The sequence below is a fragment of the Erinaceus europaeus genome, chromosome 12 (assembly GCF_950295315.1).
Source record: "Erinaceus europaeus chromosome 12, mEriEur2.1, whole genome shotgun sequence".
Taxonomy (NCBI): Eukaryota; Metazoa; Chordata; class Mammalia; order Eulipotyphla; family Erinaceidae; genus Erinaceus; species Erinaceus europaeus.
The window spans coordinates 87,329,342-87,349,718 of record NC_080173.1 but is presented as its reverse complement, the minus strand read 5'-3'; the positions used below and the strand labels follow the sequence as shown (position 1 = coordinate 87,349,718).

At 46.3% G+C, this 20,377-nt stretch overlaps 1 protein-coding gene across 3 annotated transcripts in view; it reads left to right on the top strand.

The window, feature by feature from the left end:
• The first annotated feature begins 1,647 nt into the window (after positions 1–1,647).
• Positions 1,648–20,377, top strand: part of PIK3R5 (phosphoinositide-3-kinase regulatory subunit 5) — a 92,134-nt gene continuing 73,404 nt past the window's right edge. Inside the window, exons 1-2 of one of the 3 annotated variants that reach the window (XM_060204416.1) lie at positions 2,505–2,619; positions 14,208–14,307. The gene's annotated coding sequence lies outside the window, so the exon portion shown is untranslated. Of the gene's footprint in view, positions 1,795–2,466; positions 2,620–14,207; positions 14,308–20,377 lie in introns of those variants that run through there. The other 2 variants (XM_060204415.1, XM_007522558.3) reach the window with 2 other exon arrangements.

Below are 20,377 nucleotides of genomic sequence, written 5' to 3'. Positions count from 1 at the left end.
CATTAATTTTCAGAAAGAGAGAAGCAGACAGACAGACAGGAGGAGAGACATCACAGCACCAAAGCTTCCCCAGTGCTCCCCTCCTCAGTACCCCATGAGGTGTATAGTGTGTTTTGGGAGGTGAAGGGAGGGGTGAGCCTGAGTTCTGCATAGCAAGGCAGGGGCCCTGCCATGTGAGCTATCTTGCCTGAGATCTGGAATATCTTGAACAGAAATTGTGGCAAGGAGTATCATTCAACTGTGAAGTGGTGATTTCAGTCTCTCTCTCTCTTTTTGGCCAAGTTATCACTAGAATTTTGGGCCTTCCAGATGCCATTCTCCCTGTAGACTTATTTCTCCTCCCCCTTCTTACTGTTTTCCACATAAAGAGTGAGAGAAAGAGAAGAGAGAAGGAGACACACCACAGTTCTTGAAGCATCCCCTTTGAATGATGCTCCCACAAGGTGATCAGAGACTCGAACCCAGGCTCTCTGCCATAGTAGTATGTACTCTACTGAGTGAGCTAATTCCTGACCCTTGACTTACCTTTTAAAAAAAATTCAACGCAGAGAGCTCATTTCATTACAAAAGCTGCATGCACAAGAAACCCCTCAAAGAATGGGAAATCTTTACATGCCATACATCAGACAAGAGACTAATAACCAAAATATATAAAAAACTTGCCAAACTCAACAACAAGAAAACAAATAACGCCATCCAAAAATGGGGAGAGGACATGGACAGAATATTCACCACAGAAGAGATCCAAAAGGCCGAGAAACACATGAAAAAATGCTCCAAGCCTCTGATTGCAAATAAAGACAACAATGAGATGCCACTTCATTCCTGTGAGAATGTCATACATCAGAAAAGGTAACAGTAGCAAATGCTGGAGAGGTTGTGGGGTCACAGGAACCCTCCTACACTGCTGGTGGGAATGTAAATTGGTCCAACCTCTGTGGAGAACAGTCTGGAGAACTCTCAGAAGGCTAGAAATGGACCTACCCTATGATCCTGCAATTCCTCTCCTGGGGATATATCCTAAGGAACCCAACACACCCATCCAAAAAGATCTGTGTACACATATGTTCTTGGCAGCACAATTTGTAATAACCAAAGCCTGGAAGCAACCCAGGTGTCCAACAACAGATGAGTGGCTGAGCAACTTGTGGTCTATATACACAATGGAATACTACTCAGCTATTAAAAACAGTGACTTCACCATTTTCAGTCGAACTTGGATGGACCTTGAAAAATTCATGTTAAGTGAAATAAATCAGAAACAGAAGACTGATTATGGGATGATCTCATTCTCAGGCAGAAGCTGAAAAACAAGATCAGAAGAGAAAACACAAGTAGAACCTGAACTGGAATTGGCATGTTGCACCAAAGTAAAAGACTCTGGGGTGAGTGGAGGCAGAGAATACAGGTCCAAAAAGAATGACAGAGGACCTAGTGCGGGTTGTATTGTTATATGGAAAACCTGGAAATGTTATGCATGTACAAACTATTGTATTTACTGTCGAATGTAAAACATTAATTCCCCAATAAAGAAATTTTTTTAAAAAGCTGCTTACACGGTAGCCAACCTCACCACTATTTTGCAAATGAGGAAATTGAGACACGGACTTATGGCGGCTTCCAGGATTCCACGCCAAGTTCTTTGAACTCATAACAGCACTTGTCTGTGGGGAAAGACCAGCCACGACAAGGGTCTTGCCTCTGGAGACAGGAGTTTGGAGGAGCTGGACAGAGGCTGCAGTAACAGCCACATCTGGCACTGGCCTGGGGAAAGCAGGGAAGTCACCAAGACTGGTGAGTGTGTGTGTGTGTGTGTGTGTGTGTGTGTGTGTGTGTATGTGTGTGTGTGTGTGTGTGTGTGTGTGTGTGTGTGTGTGTGTGTGTGTGTTGGGGGAGATGTCCCATGGGGGAGAAGAGAGAAGGAAGGGGTGTTTGGGTGTGAGGCGTCAGAAGTCTGGATTGGCTGGTATTTCTAGGAAGGTTTCTGTCAAGAATAAAGTCAGGGTGTCCGTCTGCCCTCACGGGTACAGGCACTTTAAAGGTTAAGGGCACTCAAAAGAAAATAGAAGTAAGAGGAGGAAGTGGGGCGCTGGGTCGATGTAAGAGAAGGAAGCAGTCTGTCTGAGGTTCCCTTTTTTCCTCTTTCCCCGAAGCCCCCACCCCAAACCTCTCCCCAGCTCCGCCCACCGCTCGTCCCGGAACCGAAGCCAGGCTTCCACTACCCGGGTCTAGGCGGGGAGTCGCCAGAGCTGGTCACCCGTCCAGCAGCGCCTGCTCCTTTCGACCAGAGAGCTGCATAAAGCTGGGGGCTGCAGTGGGCTTGGGAACCCGGGTGGCACCAGGCCCGCCCACCAGGTGGCGCGGAAGGCGGGCTGGGCGTGGTGCATGAGCCTTGGGGAGAGAAAGCCCCGCCCCTCGGCGACCACGCCCCACCCATTATGTGACCACGCCCACCACAGACCACGCCCAGCAGGTGGCCCCGCCCCCTTAGGCTGCTGTGAGGCTGATAGATGCTGGGGATCCCGCGCCGCGGCAGCCCGGGAGCTGTGGTCCCGACGGTGTCCCGGGTCGCAGGGAGTGGCCGCTGGAGTGGGGCTCGACGCCCGGCGGAGACTGCAGGTGTCTGGGGGGACATCAGGGTGGGAGTTAGGGGGCCAGGGGCACGCGCGGGGTCAAGAGGTTGAGCCTGAGCGGGCTAGGGGCCGTCGGGGAGCCAGGGCTCTGCAGAGCAGGACAGAACCCGCTGTCTGTCGCCCAGCTCCGTGCTGCTCCCGCTGCCAGGGCACGAGGCCCGCAAGCGGGCGTTCCCAGTAACCCCGCAGACAGACAGAAGGAGCGCCCCCGGGAACGTTGTCGATGGTTGTCTAGTAAGCCACTGCTGGACACTTTTGTGCTGCAGCCAGTCTGGTCCAGGGATCAGGGAGTCCCCTCCTGTCTCCCCCCCCCACCCCCAAAAGCTGTTTTGGTGAGCATTGGTGTGTGTGTGGGGGTTGTCTGTCATCAGAACCTGAAAGTGGGTGTGTGTGTGTGGGGGGGACAACTGTCAGCCTCAGCTGGACCTTTGCTGCTGTGGCTGGATCTGCAGACAGCGGCTGCTCTATGGAATTGCGTGCTGGGCGCTCTTCACACCCCGGTGTCTTGCTCTTCTGAGCCGATGCGGCCCACCTCAGGCACGGGGTACAGGAGCGAGAAGTTCAGGTCAGTGGGACAAGGATATTATTGGGAGGAAAAAGGAAGACTAGACGAAAGCCACAGGATGTGGTATCCAGTGAGTTAACAAACCTCAGTGCAGAGAGGAGTGGATTTGAGCAAAAAAAAAAAAAAAAATCGAGGTCTAAAAGTAGGCAAGTCTACCTGAAAGGTTCCTTCTGGCTTCTCCTTCTCTTTCTCCCACGATCCCTATGTCTTCCCACTCACACCTTCCTTTTCTTCCCACTCATGCCCAGAGCACATGTTCTCCTGGTCCCAGCCCTACCATGCCATTTTCCAGGGATGGGGTTTGAAATGTGTATTTTTCGAAAACTCGATTGAGTTCTTGAAATGATGCTGTTGGAACACTTGCTTGGGAGCCCCGTGTGGTGTAGAAAGGAGATTTGAGTCCAGTCAGACCCAGCTGTGTTTCCTAGAACATCTTACTACCCACCTCTCTCTACCTGGTTTCCCCATCTGTAAGAGCACCTCACAGAGGTGGGGGAAAAGCAAATGAAAAGCCTGGTGAGGGTGACTCCACATGAGAGTTGCGCCCTGTGTGTTTGCCGACCAACGGAGTTGTGTCAAGTGCTTCCCTACTTCCTCAGTGTGGCCATGGTGGTGTGGGTCTATGGAAGGCAAAGAAGACAGTTTCAGATGACCTCATTCTCTCTTCCTGCTGGAGATACCCCACTTAGCTTTTTGAAGCATAACTATGGGGTGGGGATCATGAGGTGGGGAGGAAGGTTCAGGGTCTTTTGAGTGTTGGATGGAGCTCATAGGCTTTTAAAACCTGCAGTTGGAAGCCCAAGCTTGGGTTTAACTGCTCAGTCAACCTGAGTAGATTTGAGCTTCATTCAGAAGTGACTTGCCCCTAGGGACAGAGCTGACTGGACCCGGTGGACTGCCACAAGTCAGAAGACTTCTGTGACTCAGCAGTAGGTGTCCTGAAGCTTGGGAGAGAGGAATCTTCTAGAGAGAGGAAGCTTCTAGAGTAGAGATCATCATCAGCTCTAGGGAAAGGTGTTACATTTAAATTTCTGAGTCTCTGGCATTTGGTGTGTGTGTGGAGGGGGCTCAAATGAAAGACTAGGTGGAACTTCTGCTCAAGGGGGAAGTAAGGTGCTCTCATCTCAGTCATATATTGCATGTTAGGATATAACATTGATTTGAAGATGTACACATTTTCACATTTTATTTATTTATTTAGTTATTTTGCCTTGAGGTTATTGCTGGGGCTCAGTGCCTGCACTACAAATCCATTGCTCTTGGAGGCTCTTTTTTTCCTTTTGTTGCCCTTGTTGTTTATCGTTGTTGTTGCTAATTGTTGTTGGATAGGACAGAAAGAAATCGAGAGAGGAGGGGAAGACAGAGAGGGAGAGAGAAAGACAGACACCTGCAGACCTGTTTCACTGCCTGTGAAGGGACACCCCTGCAGGTGGGGAGCCGGGGGCTCGAACCGGGATCCTTGAGCCAGTCCTTGGACTTTGTACCATGTGTGCTTAACCTGCTGCACTACCGCCTGCCCCCCCCCCCCTATTTAATTCTTTACCAGAGCACTTCTCCACTGACTTACAGTGGCTTATGGTGATTTGGAGGACTGAACTTGGCATCTCTGAGCCTTAGGCATGAAAAGTCTTTGTACATAATCATTATGCTATCTCTGCCCACCCATACTTTCACATTAGAATAACTCTAAATATTCAAATGTATCTTAGCTATCTGCGGCATCTTACCATTTTGTAATAGACAGAAATATTCCTTCCTTAGTGGCTCACAAAATAATGGTGCTTCTTCCCACTGATGGTATCTTAGATCCTATTCAAATTGCAATGTGTGTTTTACAAATTTGATGAGATATTTGAATGTGCATAGATGTACACAGAATATGGCATTCCCATAAGTGAAATTGCATATATAAATTTTCCAGTGCATCTATTTCCTAAACACCAAAACTTTCCATTGTAGCTAGTTTTAATGGAAATCTTTGTGAAGTATGCTGCATGTCTTTAGAAATATAGCACACTGCAGATGACTTTATAATTTGCTGAAAATATCAAATGACTCTTTAGTATCTTGGCTCTGCTTAGGGTACACTTTTTTGTCCTTCCTCTCTAACCTTTCTCTTTGCCTTGTCCCCCTTAGCTGTAAATTTATGGTTTCGAGCATTGGGCCCAATACTTCATGTCATTTATCTTCACAGTCACATTCTAAAGTTAGCCATGGTTATTGTTCCCATTTTATCTGAGAAAATGCCAAAGCTGGATGACTCTGGAGTCTGCTTTACACCAGAGATGATCAAGACATTATGACAGCCCTTTTGTACCCATAGGTATGAAGTACATGCCATTTAGGGCCTAACTCTGGGGGTGTGAATGGTGGATGTCCACAGATCACTCTGTCACTAGACTGGAATCTAGGGTCTGGATAGTTGGGGTTATTGTTTAAGTAGTTTCTGCATAAGTGAGATATACCTATAGTAAGGTGTACTCACTAACATAAAGAGGTAGGGGTTAAAGGATGTGACTGGTGACACAGAACAGACACGGGGTCTACTCGGTCTACCAGTTGGGGTACTAGGCTTTGAGCCTTCCTCCAGTCCTAGTCTAGTCTCTCTTGTTACTACAGTAATGTTGGACAACAACTCTGAGCAAGTCACTTTTCCACTGTGAACTCTCAGAGCTGCATTACACTTTGGGAGAAGGTCCCAACCGCCTACTATAGCTACCCCTTCACCTACTTCATCTTCTGAACCTCAGGCAAAAGCCCTGTGCCTTTGCACATGCTGGTCTTGCTCCCTCCCCACACTGCTCTTCATCTCCACTTGTCTGGTAGACTGAATCCATCCTCTGATGCCCTACATAAACCTCACATCTTTGAAGTTTTCTCTAAGTTCCCTCTTTATCCTCCACTGACCACCCCTCCTTCCATCCTTACCATGACTCTTTTGACCTGCCAGACCACTGATCACCTGGTCTATAGGATCTGAACAGTGGCTTGATGGCTTGCTTGCTAGTCACTGAGTACTCAGCATGGCTACTAAGCTGTTACCACAAAATCACCCAATACTAAGTAAGAGGTTCATGCGTATCAGCAAAGCAAGCTGTCCTGGGGGAGAACCTGGTGAGGGGCAAAGGGTGGGGTCCCAAGGGAGTGGCATGCTTTTCATTTTCAGGTCTTCCAGAGTCTTCTTGCTGCTGTTGTTGACTTAGGCAAATGAGCATGTGTGGTTTCCTTGTGGGGGCAGGGCAAGGCTGGGTGTGAGGGCAAGATGGCTCCCAGGCTTCTGACTCCTCTGGAGTTGGGAGTCTTGTTTCTGCCTGAGTCCTCCTCTCCAGTGTGACTGTGATTAAGTGCTCACACTTTTCTGGGTGTCAGTTTCCCAGCCACCTTGAAGTGTGGCACTAGGACCTTTCTGTAGGAGGTTCTTAACTGTCAACATTCTGTGTGCTGACTCAGCACTCATACAGAGCCCCTTGGTACCAGATCAATATAAAAGAAAATAATGATGCGAATAGAAATAGCAGATGCATGCTCTCTGGATATATCTTCTCGTGTATTTTCTTTCTTTCTTTCTTTCTTTCTTTCTTTCTTTCTTTCTTTTTTTATTCTTGCCTCCAAGTTTATCACTGGGGCTGGGTGTTGGCACTACAAACCCACTGCTCCTGGCAGCCATTTTTTTTTCCCATTTTATTGCATAGGTCAGAGAGAAATTGAGAGAGGAGGTGGAGATAGAGACGGAGAGAGAAGGATAGACACCTGCAGACCTGCTTTATTGCTCGTGAAGCAGACCCCTGCAGGTGAAGGGGCGGGGGCTCGAACCTGTATGCTTGCTGGTCTACTAGGTGGGTCTTTGCTGTTAGTACTACGTGTGTCTAACTGGGTGCACCACTACCTGGCCTCCTCTCATGTGTTTCTTTCAGCAACTTTGTGGAATATTGGCAGTGTCTCTCCTACGAAGGTTGATCAGATGAGATACAGACTGACGGTTGTCCAGCATAGACCAGGGGCTTATCCCCTGAACCCCATCTTAGCCTTCGCTGTCCAGCCCCCAACTTCAACGGCCAAGTGCAGCCCACTAAACGTGTACACACCATTACAGGTTGCTTCTCTTTTCTTTTCTTCTAATAGCCACCTGAGAGCATGTTTCAGTGCGATTGTAGCTGTGGGCTTCTTACTCTGCATCCATCTGTGCTTTGCGGTCATTCTTTTTCTCCATAAGCATGAGGACACACTCCTCCACAGACAGCTCCGTGGTGTTATGTGCTGAAGCTCCCTCCAGTCCTTTACTCAGGAGCTGCTGCTCTCACAGGGTTAGGAAACCTGGGTTTTCCTTAGCAACCAAGAAGTTGCTCATTTGGCTCCTGCATCCTTCTTCCTCATCCCAATTTGTCTTCCCAGAACTGCAGAGGTCTCTGTAGGCCTGCCACTCGGTTTGTGGCCTGAGCGTTTGCTCCTGAATGGCGTGGTGGTTTTGGTTCTTGTCAGGCAGATCTTCACACAGCCCGGTTGAGGTAGCCACCTCCTCATTGCATTTTCCCCCCCTTTCTTTGTATTTTGTATGTCAGTTAGATTGCATCTACACGTACGGCTTCTAAAGTAGAGTTTCAAACTCTTAATAATGGCCTTCTTTGAAAAACAAAAAAAAAGTGAATCATGTAGAGAATCCAGCAAGGTGGTTCGGTGGTAGAACATAGGACTTACATAGGTGAAGTCAAGTTCAGTCATGAGCCTGAGTGCTGTATGGTTCTCTCTCTCTTTTAAATTTTATTATCTTTATTTATTTATTGGATAGAGACAGCCAGAACTCTAGAGGGAAGGGGGTGATGGAGAGTGAGAGAGACAGAGAGACACCTGCAGCACTGCTTCACCACTTAAAAAGCTTTTTCCCTGTGGGTGAGGACTAAGGGCTTGAACCTGGCTTCTTGTGCACTGTAACCTGTGCACTCAACCAGGTGCGTCATCACCTGGCCCCTGGTTCTCTCTCTGTCTCTTTTCCTTTCCTAATTAAGCAAATAAATACATCTTTTGAAAAAATAAAGTAATCTAGAAGGTAAACATAACTACAAAACAGTCACCATTAATTTTTTTATTTTGTTTATTTTTTCAATTCGTTTCCTAACACCTACACAAAAATTAATTCTAGACCTAAAGGTAAATAACAAGTACTTGGACCGGCACAATAGTTCACTTGCACAGTGTACTACTTTGCTGTGTTTGAGACCCAGCTTTGAGCCTGGCCGCCATAGCATTGTAAGAAGCTTCAATGCGGTGCTCTTTTTTTCACTTTCTCTGCTTCTCTGCCTTCTGTGTCTCTATCCATAAATAAATAAATATCAAATACTTTTAAAAAAAGATTATGTATTTATTAGAAAGGTAGGAGGAGAGAGGGAAAGAACCAGACATCACCCTGGTACATGTGCTACCGGGGATTGAACTCAGGACCTCATGTTTAAGAGTGCAGTGCTTTATCCACTGCACCACCTCCCAGACCACTATCTTATCTATCTATCTATCTATCTATCTATCTATCTATCTATCTATCTATTTGATAGAGACAGCCAGATTTTGAGAAGGAAGGGGGAAATAGAGTGGGAGAGAGACAGAGAGACCCCTGCAGCCCTTCTTCACCACTCGCAAGGCTTTACCCCTGCAGGTAGGGACTAAAAAAAAAAAAGTGATAACTCATCTCCCCCTCCCCACCCATTTGCATGTGCACGAATAGTTTCTCTCCTCTTTTTTTTCTTTTTTTTTTCCTCCAGGGTTATTGCTGGGCTCGGTGCCTGCACCATGAATCCACCGCTCCTGGAGGCCATTTTTTCCCCCTTTTTGTTGCCCTAGTTGTTGCAGTCTCGTTGTGGTTATTATTGTCATTGTTGACGTTGCTTTGTTGTTGGATAGGACAGAGAGAAATGGAGAGAGGAGGGGAAGACAGAGAGAGAGGGGAGAGAAAGATAGACACCTGCAGACCTGCTTCACCGCCTGTGAAGCGACTCCCCTGCAGGTGGGGAGCCGGGGGCTTGAACCCGGATCCTTACGCCGGTCCCTGTGCTTTGCGCCACGTGCGCTTAACCCACTGCGCCACTGCCCGACTCCCTCTCCTTCTCTTTTAAACTTAAAAGAGGAGAGAAACTTTTAAAGGAGAGAAACGTTTAAAATGTAAGGATCCTCTCGGACATCTGTAGTTCACAGGACTTCTTTGGCTAAAGCCCAGCATAGCTCCATGCTGGAGTAAGCTGTTGTCACAGGCAAGTGGTGTGTGTGTGTGTGTGTGTGTGTGTGTGTGTGTGTGTGTGTGTGTAGGAGAGAGAGAGAGAGAGAGAGAGAGAGAGAGAGAGAGAGATGATAATGATGATAATGAAAATCTGCAGACCGCAGTGAGGCTTCTGGTGACTCATTGGTGATAGCGTGAGGTGATGTGTGCGCTGGGGCCTGAGCCCCTGACCAATCACCCCACCTCCGCCCTGTGTTCACTTTCTGGATTTTTCAGCAAGCCCCAATTTCTGCCCACTTTCCAAGATGATTAAAGAGATTTACTGTATCTGATGGAGTTCTTACAAGAAATCTTCTCTGCTACCCACCCCGCCAGAGGACAGATTTAAGTTTAGAATAAGAGTCAGAGAAAAATGTATGTTAGTGTCTACTCACATAAATAGAGATGATCCAAGAACCCATGCAACCACTTCTCTGTTTTTTGTTTTGTTTTCTTTCTTTCTTTCTTTTTCCCTTCCCAAATCTGGTGAAATGATCTAATGAAGTCCCATTTCAGGGCCATCTTATGCAGACTCCAGGCTGGACTGGTTATTAATGGCCTCTCAGTCTTGGGTTTTTTTGGACCAACATAACATAACCCTTTTGATTTTACATTCACTTTTGTACTGACATCTCAGGAGTTTCATTTTGAGAAAACTACAGAGCTTCAAGTTTTCTTGAGTCTGTCACATAATGATCACACTACAGGACAGGACGAGAGCAGAAGATGTGATCTCAGGTTCCAGCTCTTCCCTTTTTTAAATTTATTTTTTTACTTACTCATTTTTAAAATTCTTTTTTAAGTATTTATTTATTTATTCCCTTTTGTTGCCCTTGTTGTAATTATTATTGTTGTTGTTACTGATATTGCTGTTGGATAGGACAGAGAAATGGAGAGAGGAGGGGAAGACAGAGAGGAGGAGAGAAAGACACCTGCAGACCTGCTTCACTGCTTGTGAAGCGACTCCCCTGCAAGCGGAGAGCCGGGGGCTTGAACCGGGATCCTTACAGGAGAGCCGGGGGCTTGAACCGGGATCCTTACACAGGTCTTTGCGCTTTGCGCCACGTGCGCTTAACCCACTGTGCTACCACCCGACTCCCTACTTACTCATTTAAAAAAATATTCTTTATACATTATTGGAAACAGAGAGTGCTGGGTGGTGATGCACCTGGTTGAGCGTACATGTTGCAATGCACAAGGATCTGAGTTCAAGCCCCTGGTCCCCACCTGCATGAGGAAAGCTTTGCAAGTGGTGAAGCAGGGCTGCAGGTGTCTCTCTGTCTCTTGCCTTCTCTATCGCCCCCTTTCCTTTCCACTTCTGGCTGTCCCTATCCAATAAATAAAGATTTATTATAATAATAAATATTTTATAATAAAGATTTTTTATAATTTTTTTTTAAGTTTGAAAAAGAGAAGCAGAGAGAAATTGAAAGGGGGAGGGGAGATAGAGAGGGAGACAGAGAGATACCTGCAGCCCTGCTTCACCACTTGTGAGACTTTCCTCCTGCATGTGTGGGGGAACCAGGGGATTGAACCCCGATTCTGGCACACTGTAATTGCTTAACAAGGTGAGCCACTGCCTGCCCCCTTATTTATTCTTCATCTCTCTGAAGTGGTTCTCCTGAATCAGATGGACTCTATTATTCTGACACCCTGTGAGTTTTCAAAGCCTCAGGCATGACAGTCTGTTTGTATAACCATTATGCTATCTACCCCTGCCCCCCTGTGAGTTTTCAAAGACTGCTCTTCAGCTTAGGACTGTAAGAATTTTACTCCAGTGAGTTTAGCAAAAAGGACCTGCCCCCCTCCCTCATGGCAGTCAGTTATTTCTTTTTCTCCCTTCCTTCCTTCCTTCCTTCCTTCCTTCCTTCCTTCCTTCCTTTCTTTCTTTAAAATATTTTTATGATTATTTATTTATTGGATAAAGACAGCCAGAAATTGGGTGGGAAAGGGAGATGGAGATGAAAGCGAGAGAAAGACACACCTGCAGCCCTACTTCACTACTCACAAAGCTTTCCCCCTGCAGGACTGGGGGCTCAGACCTGGGTCCTTGTGCATTGTAGCATGTGTATTCAACCAGGTGCACCACCACTCAGCCCCAGAACTTTGTTTTGTTAAATATATATTAAAGACAGAATGAAATTGTTAAGGATGGGGGAGATAGAAAGGAAGAGAGAGAGAGGAGACCCACAGCATAGCTTCACTGTTCCTGTAGCTTTGCCCCTATAGAACTCAGGTCCTTCAGCATCATAACATGTGCACACTAAAAGTCTCTAAAATTTTTCTTTTTTATATATATATTTATTTATTTCCTTTTTGTTGTTTTATTGTTGTAGTTATTGTTGTTGTTACTGATGTTGTCATTGTTGGATAGGACAGAGAAAAGTGGAGAGAGGAGGGGAAGACAGAGAGGGGGAGAGAAAGACAGACACCTGCAGATCTGCTTCACTGATTGTGAAGCGACTCCCCTGCAGGTGGGGAGCTGGGGACTCGAACCGGGATCCTTGAGCCGGTCCTTGGGCTTCCTGCCACGTGCGCTTAACCCACTGCACTACCACCCGACTTCCTTCTAAACATTTTCTACAGCCTTTGATGCCTAGTACTCTCACTTGGGATTTGTTCTCTTGCCAAATACACCTCTCAGTGCTCCTCTGCAATCTCTCTTGCCACCCCTGAATATGTCTATCTCTCCTGTCCAAACCCTTGACTTCAAGACTTTCTTGTTCTTTTCACAGTTTCAACTCGAACACAAATCCAGAGCTCAGCTCTTCATCCACAAAGCAGGTGTCTTCTGCAGACTTCCCCATTTTTCTCTCCGGTGAAACCGGACTCCCAGTCCCAAAACTTAGGACTCATCTCTGGGTCTGCCCTCTGTCTTCCTGTTCTCTGGCTGGCATAGTTCTTCCTTTCCTCTGGGGTTCTCACGTCTCTCACTTCTCCATTGTCTCCTCTGCCACCCACGTCAGCTTTTGTTGCCTTCCACGGGACCTTCCAGGTCACAGTGTATTTGTTGCTTCACCGCGAGAACCTTAAGAAGACTGTCACCACTATGCTCAGAGATTTTCCTGCCATCTCCACTCAGGTGGAAAATCCCAAGTTCTCAGTCTTGTATTCCAGCTTAATAACTGAGTCCCAGGGGGCCAGGCGGTAGTGCACCGGGTTAAGCACACATTGTGCGAAGCGCAGGGATGGGCTCAAGGATCCTGGTTCGAGCCTCTGTCTCCCACGTGCAGGTGTGTGTGTGTGTGTGTGGGGGGTCACTTTGCAAGTGGTGAAGCAGGTTTGCAGATGTCTGTCTTTCTCTCCCCCTCTTAATTTCTCTCTGTCCTACCCAACTACAACAATGGAAAAAAATGGCCACCAAGAGCAGTGGATTCGCAGTGCTGGCACCGAGTTCTAGTGATACCCTAGAGGAAAAAAAAAATTGAGTCCCATTCTTTTGCCATAAATCTCTTTTTTATTTTATTTATTCTTTTAATTTTTTATATTTATTTATTTTCCCTTTTGTTGCCCTTGTTGTTTAACATTGTTGTGGTTATTACTGTCGTCGTTGGATAGGACAGAGAGAAATGGAGAGAGGAGGGGAAGACAGAGAGGGGGAGAGAAAGACAGACATCTGCAGCCCTGCTTCACCGCTTGTGAAGCGACTCCCCTGCAGGTGGGGAGCCAGGGACTTGAACTGGAATCCTTATTTTATTTTATTTTATTTTTTTATTTATCTTTATTTATTGGCTAGAGACACCCCTACCCCAAACTGAAAGAGTAGGGGGAAATAGAAAAGGAGAGAGAGAGACATCTGCATCACTGCTTCACCACTCACAAAACTTTCCCCTTGCAGGTAAGGACTGGGGGCTAGAACCTGAGCCCTTGAGCACTGTAACATGTACCCAACTAGGTGCACCACCACCTGGCCCCTTGTCCATAAATCTTCATCCTCTCCTCTAGCTGAATGCTCAGCTCAGTTTTCCCCAAGGCCTAATGTGTGCTCTTGCCTCTCCCATCTCCTTCCTGTTGGGGATAACTTCCTTGCCATTTTGTTCAGTGTTGACTCACCAGTGAGTGCCTAGTGGGGCCAGCTCTGGCCAGTGCTTCCTGAATGAATGACAGCCAGCATGGAGGGAGCTCATACTCAGATGGCAGCTAATTTGGTGGAATGGACCCCCTATTAGCCCCCCAACTCTTAGATCTTTTGGGGGTTCGTTGCTCAAGGACTGTTACCTCCCAGGCACTTCACTGAACTTCTGTGGGCACTGGAAGAGGCACAACCCTGTGTTTTCACCCTCCAGTTTAGGATAAGGCAGAAACCCACCCACTCCTGGGCTGCTTCAGACCCCATGAGGCCCTGACAAACTGCAGGTGCTGCTGGGACCCTGCTTCTTGGAATGCTTCCCCCCCACCCTCCACGTTAGTTCGGCCTAATTTGAGAATCTCTAAGGCTGACACCTGAGATCCACCCCCAAGCAAACCACACCCAGATTGGTGACTGACTTGGAGAAGTATCTGCTTGCAACAGAGTGTTTACATGACAGAGGGGCTTCCTGTCCCGCCTACCGGGCCAGCGGCTGTGGGGCAACCAAGAGCTGTGTTTTCAAGGGAGAGTGGGGCAAAGAACTGTCTGCAGGGTTTTGAGAATTTTTTTTAGATATTCTTCTGGGGTGTGGGGCCATGCTGACCCTGTAAGAAGTCAAGGGGTCAAGTTTTTTAAGTTGGGACATAAAAAGGTCTTACTACTAATCAGTATTAATTTATATGTCCTCTTTTACAGCTTACCGTTGTCAGAAGTGTGGCCAACTAGTCTAAGATAGAGAGCCCTTTAGAACAAAAAACAGCCTCTCCTCTGTCGCTCTCAAACTGTAGGAGTCAGAGTAAGTAAGGATGAAATTCCTTTTTTCCCTTTCTCTTTCCTCCTCCTTCTCCTGTTCCTCCCTCCTCTTTAAAATATTTAGTCCTCTATTGGGGGGGGCAGGCTGTGGTACACCTGGTTAAGTGAACATAGTACAAAGCGCAATGACCCACTCAAGGATCCGGGTTTGAGTCCTCAGCTCCCCACCTGCAGGGGGGTTGCTTCACAAGCAGTGAAGCGGGTCTGCAGGTGTCTGTCTTTCTCCCTCCCTCTTTATCTCCCCACCCCAATCTCTGTCCTATTTAATAAAATGGAAAAAATGGCCACCCGGAGCAGTGGATTTGTAATGCCAGCGCGGAGCCCCTGTGATAACCCTGGAGGCAAAAAAAAAATCTATATAGAGAGAGCGAGAACTGAAACATCATTCTGGTACATACAGTGCCCAGGGTCAAACTCAGAACATTGTGCTTGCAAGTCTAGTATTTTACCCACCACTCTACCTCCTGAGCCAGTATTCTTTTTTATTCGTTTGTTTTAATTTTTCTTTTTTAAAAAATTTATTTTATTTTATTTATTATTGGATAGAGACAGCCAGAAATCGAGAGAGGAGGGGGAGATAGAGAGGGAGAGAGACAGAGAGACACCTGCATCCCTGTTTTATCACTTGTGAAGCTTTCCCCCTGCAGGTGGGGACCAGGGGCTTGAACCTGGGTCCTTGTGTACTGTAATGTGATTGCTTAACCAGATGAGCCACTGCCTGGCCCCTGTTTTAATTTCTTTATTGGGGGATTAATGGTTTAGAGTTGACAGTAAAATACAGTAGTTTCTACATGTATACCATTTCTTAATTTTCCACATAATGAGGCAGTATTCTTTCAAAAAATTTTTTTATTTATTATTAGATAGAGACAGAGAGAAATTGAGATGAGAGGGGAGGGAGGAGAGAGAGGGGGAGAGCTATAGACAGACACCTGCAGCTCTGCTTTACCACTTGTGAAGTTTCCCTTCTGTAGGTGGGGACTAGGGGCTTGAACCTGGGTCCTTGCACACTGTAGTGTGTGTGTTTAACCAGGTGCGCCACCTCCTGGCTCCGCCAGTATTCTTTTGTAAGGAGAGGTAAGAGGATTTTCTGGGAGAAGGACCCTCCATTTGTGTTCTGAGTTCATCTAAGGTGGGTATGATGCAGCTTCCTATACACACTCAATAAACTGGCCCAAGAAGCTGGCTGGCTTCCTGCCTTCTCAGAGGACCATGGCTGTCCTGTGGCTCCTTTCCATTAGCCTGGAACTGCCAACATGGCACCCACAAGAACAGAAGTTTGTGTCAAGGGTCTCTGGGCTGCTTCAGACCTTATGAGGCCCTGACAAACTGCAGGTGCTGCTGGGACCCTGCTTCTTGGAATGCCTCTTCCCACCCTCCACATTAGTTAGACCTAACTTGAGAATTTCTCGGAGGCTGACAGCAGGAGAGGCCCTGAGGATCTACACCCAGTCTGGTGACTGACTGCTTGCTTGACTAGAATCTGGAGATCTAGAAAGATCTGGGGAAATGCCTCAGGTTTTCTTCAATTAGGGATAGTACTACTCTCTCTCTCTTAATATTTACTTATTTATTATTCCCTTTTATTGTCCTTGTTGTAGTTATTGATGTTGTTGTTGTTGGATAGGACAGAGAGAAATGGAGAGAGGAGGGGAAGACAGGGGGAGAGAAAGATAGACATCTGCAAATCTGCTTCTTCACCGCTTGTGAAGCGACTCCCCTGAAGATGGGGAGCCAGGGGCTTGAACATGGATCCTTACTATGGTCCTTGCGCTTTGCAACACGTGCACTTAACCCACTGCGCTACCGCCCGGCTCTCAGGACTACTCTTATCTTCCTTCTCTAGTATATGGGCAGTTCTGAAGTAGATGATTCAAAGATGGGCCTTGCTCTCACTACCTAATTTTCACTGACCTGAGGATGTTTTCTGTGGTGAATCCTGTCTCTGAATTTATTAGAGAAAGGATACAGAACATGAGCCACTTGGCTCTAGGGTAAATGTGTACAGGACTCCTGTGATGTTAACAAACTAGCCTGAGGGTCATGGTACCACGGTACTCATTAAAGATGATGAAAAATTTCTGTGTGAGATATGTAGAGGTTGACCTGGGTGGCAGAATTAGGAGATGGAGCTGAATGAGATCAAGAAAATGTATGTCCTAAGTAGTGAATCTAAGCTCTTACCCAAAGCACACGAGTATTTGGAGTTCAGCAGAGGTCGTTGTTCTAGAAGCTATTGAATCCTCTAGAAAAGCATACTGGTGGTGTTTGGGTTGATTTGATAGAAGCAAGTTTCAGTACGGGGTCAATACTGGATATAATGGTTATAGATGAAGGAACCACGGGGCCGGCCGGGTGGTGGCGCACCTGGTTGAGCGCACATGTCACAATGTGCAAGGTCTGGGGTTCAAGCTCCCGGTCCCCACCTGCAGGGGGAAAGCATTGCAAGTGGTGAAGCAGGGCTGCAGGTGTCTCTCTGTCTCTTTCCCTCTCTCTGTCACCTCCTTCCCTCTTGATTTTTGGCTGCCTCTATCCAATAAACAAATAGAGATAATAAAAAATACAAAGAAAGAGAGTAACCAACAGAGACCGGTAAGACAGCTCTTGGGGGGGTGGGGTGGGAACTTTACTGCGTGTGAACCGGGCTCCTACCTGGTTCCAGTTGCACTGGGAAAAGCTTCCGCGCTGTGTCCTTCCACCTTCACCACATCCCCTATCTCTATCTGAAAAATAAAAAAAGAAAGGTCTGTTCCCCTCCTCCTACTCCTCCTACTCATTCAGTGAAGACAGGGATGACTTTTCACTGACTTTGTAGATGGAAACATTATTATTATTATCACTATCATTATTATTATTTTACAAAGGCTTAATTGTACAACAACTTTAAGTTCACAATAAAAATGAAGGGAAGCTATAAAGATTGCCCATATACCTTCTATCCTGATAGACCCACAATCTCTCTCACTTAACAGCGTTGCTAACCAGAATGACACCTTTGTTTTTACCAACAGTGAGCCTATGTTGACTCACTGTAAGCACTCCAAGTCCAGAGTTTACATTAGGGTTCACTCTGACTGGTGTGTATTCTAATGATTTGCAACTACTATTAGAACACAGCAAGTATTTTCACTACATGAAAAAAACTCCCGCCTATTCACCTGGTGATCATTGATTTGATCTTTTTATTGTTCCCCTAGTTCCTTGAGAAAGTCACTATTTTTCACTTGTTTAGGAAGGAAGGCTTTTGTAATATGCATTCTTTATTCTCAAGGTAAATATTCACTCATCAGAATTAGGTGATTTCTAATTCATATGCCTAAAGAGCACCCTCTCAATTTGAATAGGTTCAATACTAATTCACCAACCCAGTTTACTAGCAGTGTCTGACTTTTAAACCAATCAATCATTGCTGTTGTTGCCCCAGGGCTGAATATATAGAAATGAACAAGCCAGGTGTAAAATGCATATTGTTTCTCTGAAGGGGAAACACGTTTTTATGGGTTGTCCCTTTACAAGGGAATTTTGGGTACAACTTTTTTTTTTTTTTTTTTTTTTAATCTAAGGTCAGACCATGAAACATACCCTACAAATCTGGGGGAAACCCCAACAGTTTTATCTAAATGACATATGAACAGGCAAATGAAAATGTGGTTTTGCTTCTTAGATCACTCAGTATGACTAAAATCTTAGTTACTTATTGGTTTGTTTGTTATAGCAGAAAGACCCAAACTAGCAATGTCTTCAATAAGAAAGAAGTTTATTTCTCTTTCATGTACCAGTCTGAGAATAATGGTCCAGAATTTTTTATTTTATTTTTATTTAAAAAAAAAAGAGACATTAACACAACCATAGGATAAGAGGGATACAATTCCACACAATTCCCACCACCAGATCTCCGTATCCCCTCCCTTCTCCTGATAGCTTTCCTATTCTTTATCCCTCTGGGAGTATGGACCCAAGGTCAATGTGGGATGCAGAAGGTGGAAGGTAAAGGCTTCTGTAATTGCTTGCCCGCTGAACATGGGTGTTGACTGGTTTGATCCATACTCCCAGCCTGCCTCTCTCTTTCCCTAGTGGAGTGGGGCTCTGGGGAAGTGGAGCTCCAGGACACATTGGTGATGTTGTCTGTCCAGGAAAGTCTGGTCGGCATCATGCTGGCATCTGGAACCTGGTGGCTGAAAAGAGAGTTAACATACAAAGCCAAACAAATTGTTGAACAATCATGGACCTAAAGGCTGGAATAGTGCAGATGAAGTGTTAGGGGGTACTCACTGCAGACTATTGTGTATTTTTGCTTTCAGGTATATATTTTGCCCTAGTTTATGGATACATGTGAACATATGCTCTATCTCACGGGACCTAGTCTATATCTAGGTTTGGGACTGTTAGAAAGTGAACCATCTGGAATGGAATTAGAAAATACTATGAAAGGAAAGGTGTCACCCAAGTAATGAAGCTGAAGGGTTGTCATTCCACACCTGAAGTCCCTGGACACAGTCTGAAGTGAAGCATGCTGAGGTGGTACTCGTTGCGTTGATTAGGTTGGGATCAGCGGATGCAATATTATTTGGTATGAATTAAGAGAATCATGCAGGAAAGTGTGCCCCACTCTAAGGTTCCAGGACTGGGGGAAATATAGGCTCTATAGTCGAAATGTGAGGTTCCTGCTGTCTTAGGGTTCAAGAAGACAATAGATAGTTATTATTATAATCACATTGTTTGGTAATTGGGTTAACTTTGAAAAATCCCTTTGTTAGGATTTGCTGTATAATACCCAACATCACCATAATTTATGTCCTTTGACATTGTTTGTATACAGCTGTGCCACTGGTTGCTTCTGTTTTCCATGGTCTAGGCTTTTGAGAGAGTCAATATATCAAAGACTCAGCCTATGTATTAAAAAGACTCAGTCTGTGCTTTAAAAAGTTTGCGACATACAGTCAATTTTTCCCTCTCATATTAATTAGAGATTTATATGACTACAAATTAATAGGAGTGTACATAAACACCATTCCCACCACCAAAAGACTGTGTCCCATCACACCCCCCACCCCCCACCTCCCCTCACTGCCCCAGGAAGCAGAGTATCCACCCTCACCCTCACCCCAGGGTTTTTACTTTGGTGCCCTACTCCAGATCTAGTCAAATCCTATTTTTAGTTTCCCTCTCTGTTCTTTCTCAACTTCTGTTGATGAGTGGGATCATCCCATACTCATCTTTATCTTTCTGACTTAGCTCACTTAACATAATTCCTTCTAGCTCTGTCCAAGATGGATCAGAGAAGGTGGGTTCATTGTTCTTAATAGCTGCATAGTATTCCATTGTGTATATATACCACAGCTTTCTCAGCCACTCATCTGTTGTTGGGCACCTGGGTTGCTTCCAGGTTTTAGCTATTATGAACTGTGCTGCTATAAACATAGGTGTACAATATCCTTCCTTTCCCCTCCCCTCCCTTCCTTTCCCCTCCCCTCCCTTCCTTTCCCCTCCCCTCCCCTCCCCTTCCCCTTCCCTTCCCTCCCCTCCCCTCCCGTCCCCTCCCTTCCCTTCCCTCTTATTTTTTCCTCCCCTCCCCTCCCCTTCCCTTCCCTCCCCTCCCCTCCCTTCCTTTCCCCTCCCCTTCCCTTCCCTCCCCTCCCCTCCCCTCCCCTCCCCTTCCCTCCCTTCCTTTTCCCTCCCCTCCCCTCCCCTCCCTTCCTTTCCCCTCCCCTCCCCTCCCTTTCCCCTCCCCTCCCCTCCCCTTCCCTCCCTTCCTTTTCCCTCCCCTCCCCTTCCCCTTCCCTCCCCTCCCCTCCCCTCCCCTCCCCTCCCCTCCCCTCCCCTCCCCTCCCCTCCCCTCCCCTCCCCTCCCTTCCCTTCCCCTCCCCTTCCCTTCCCTCTTCTTTTTTAAAATTTTCCTTTTTTTCACCTCCAGCCTCACTTTATTGAGAGAATGTGGAGTTATAGGTTGTTGTTCTCACAGTGCACATTCTCACCCAAGATAGGTGTCAATACATTTCACCCTCTGCCAAGCTGTCAGAGCTCACATTTTAACAGGCTGTTTTGAGACCATA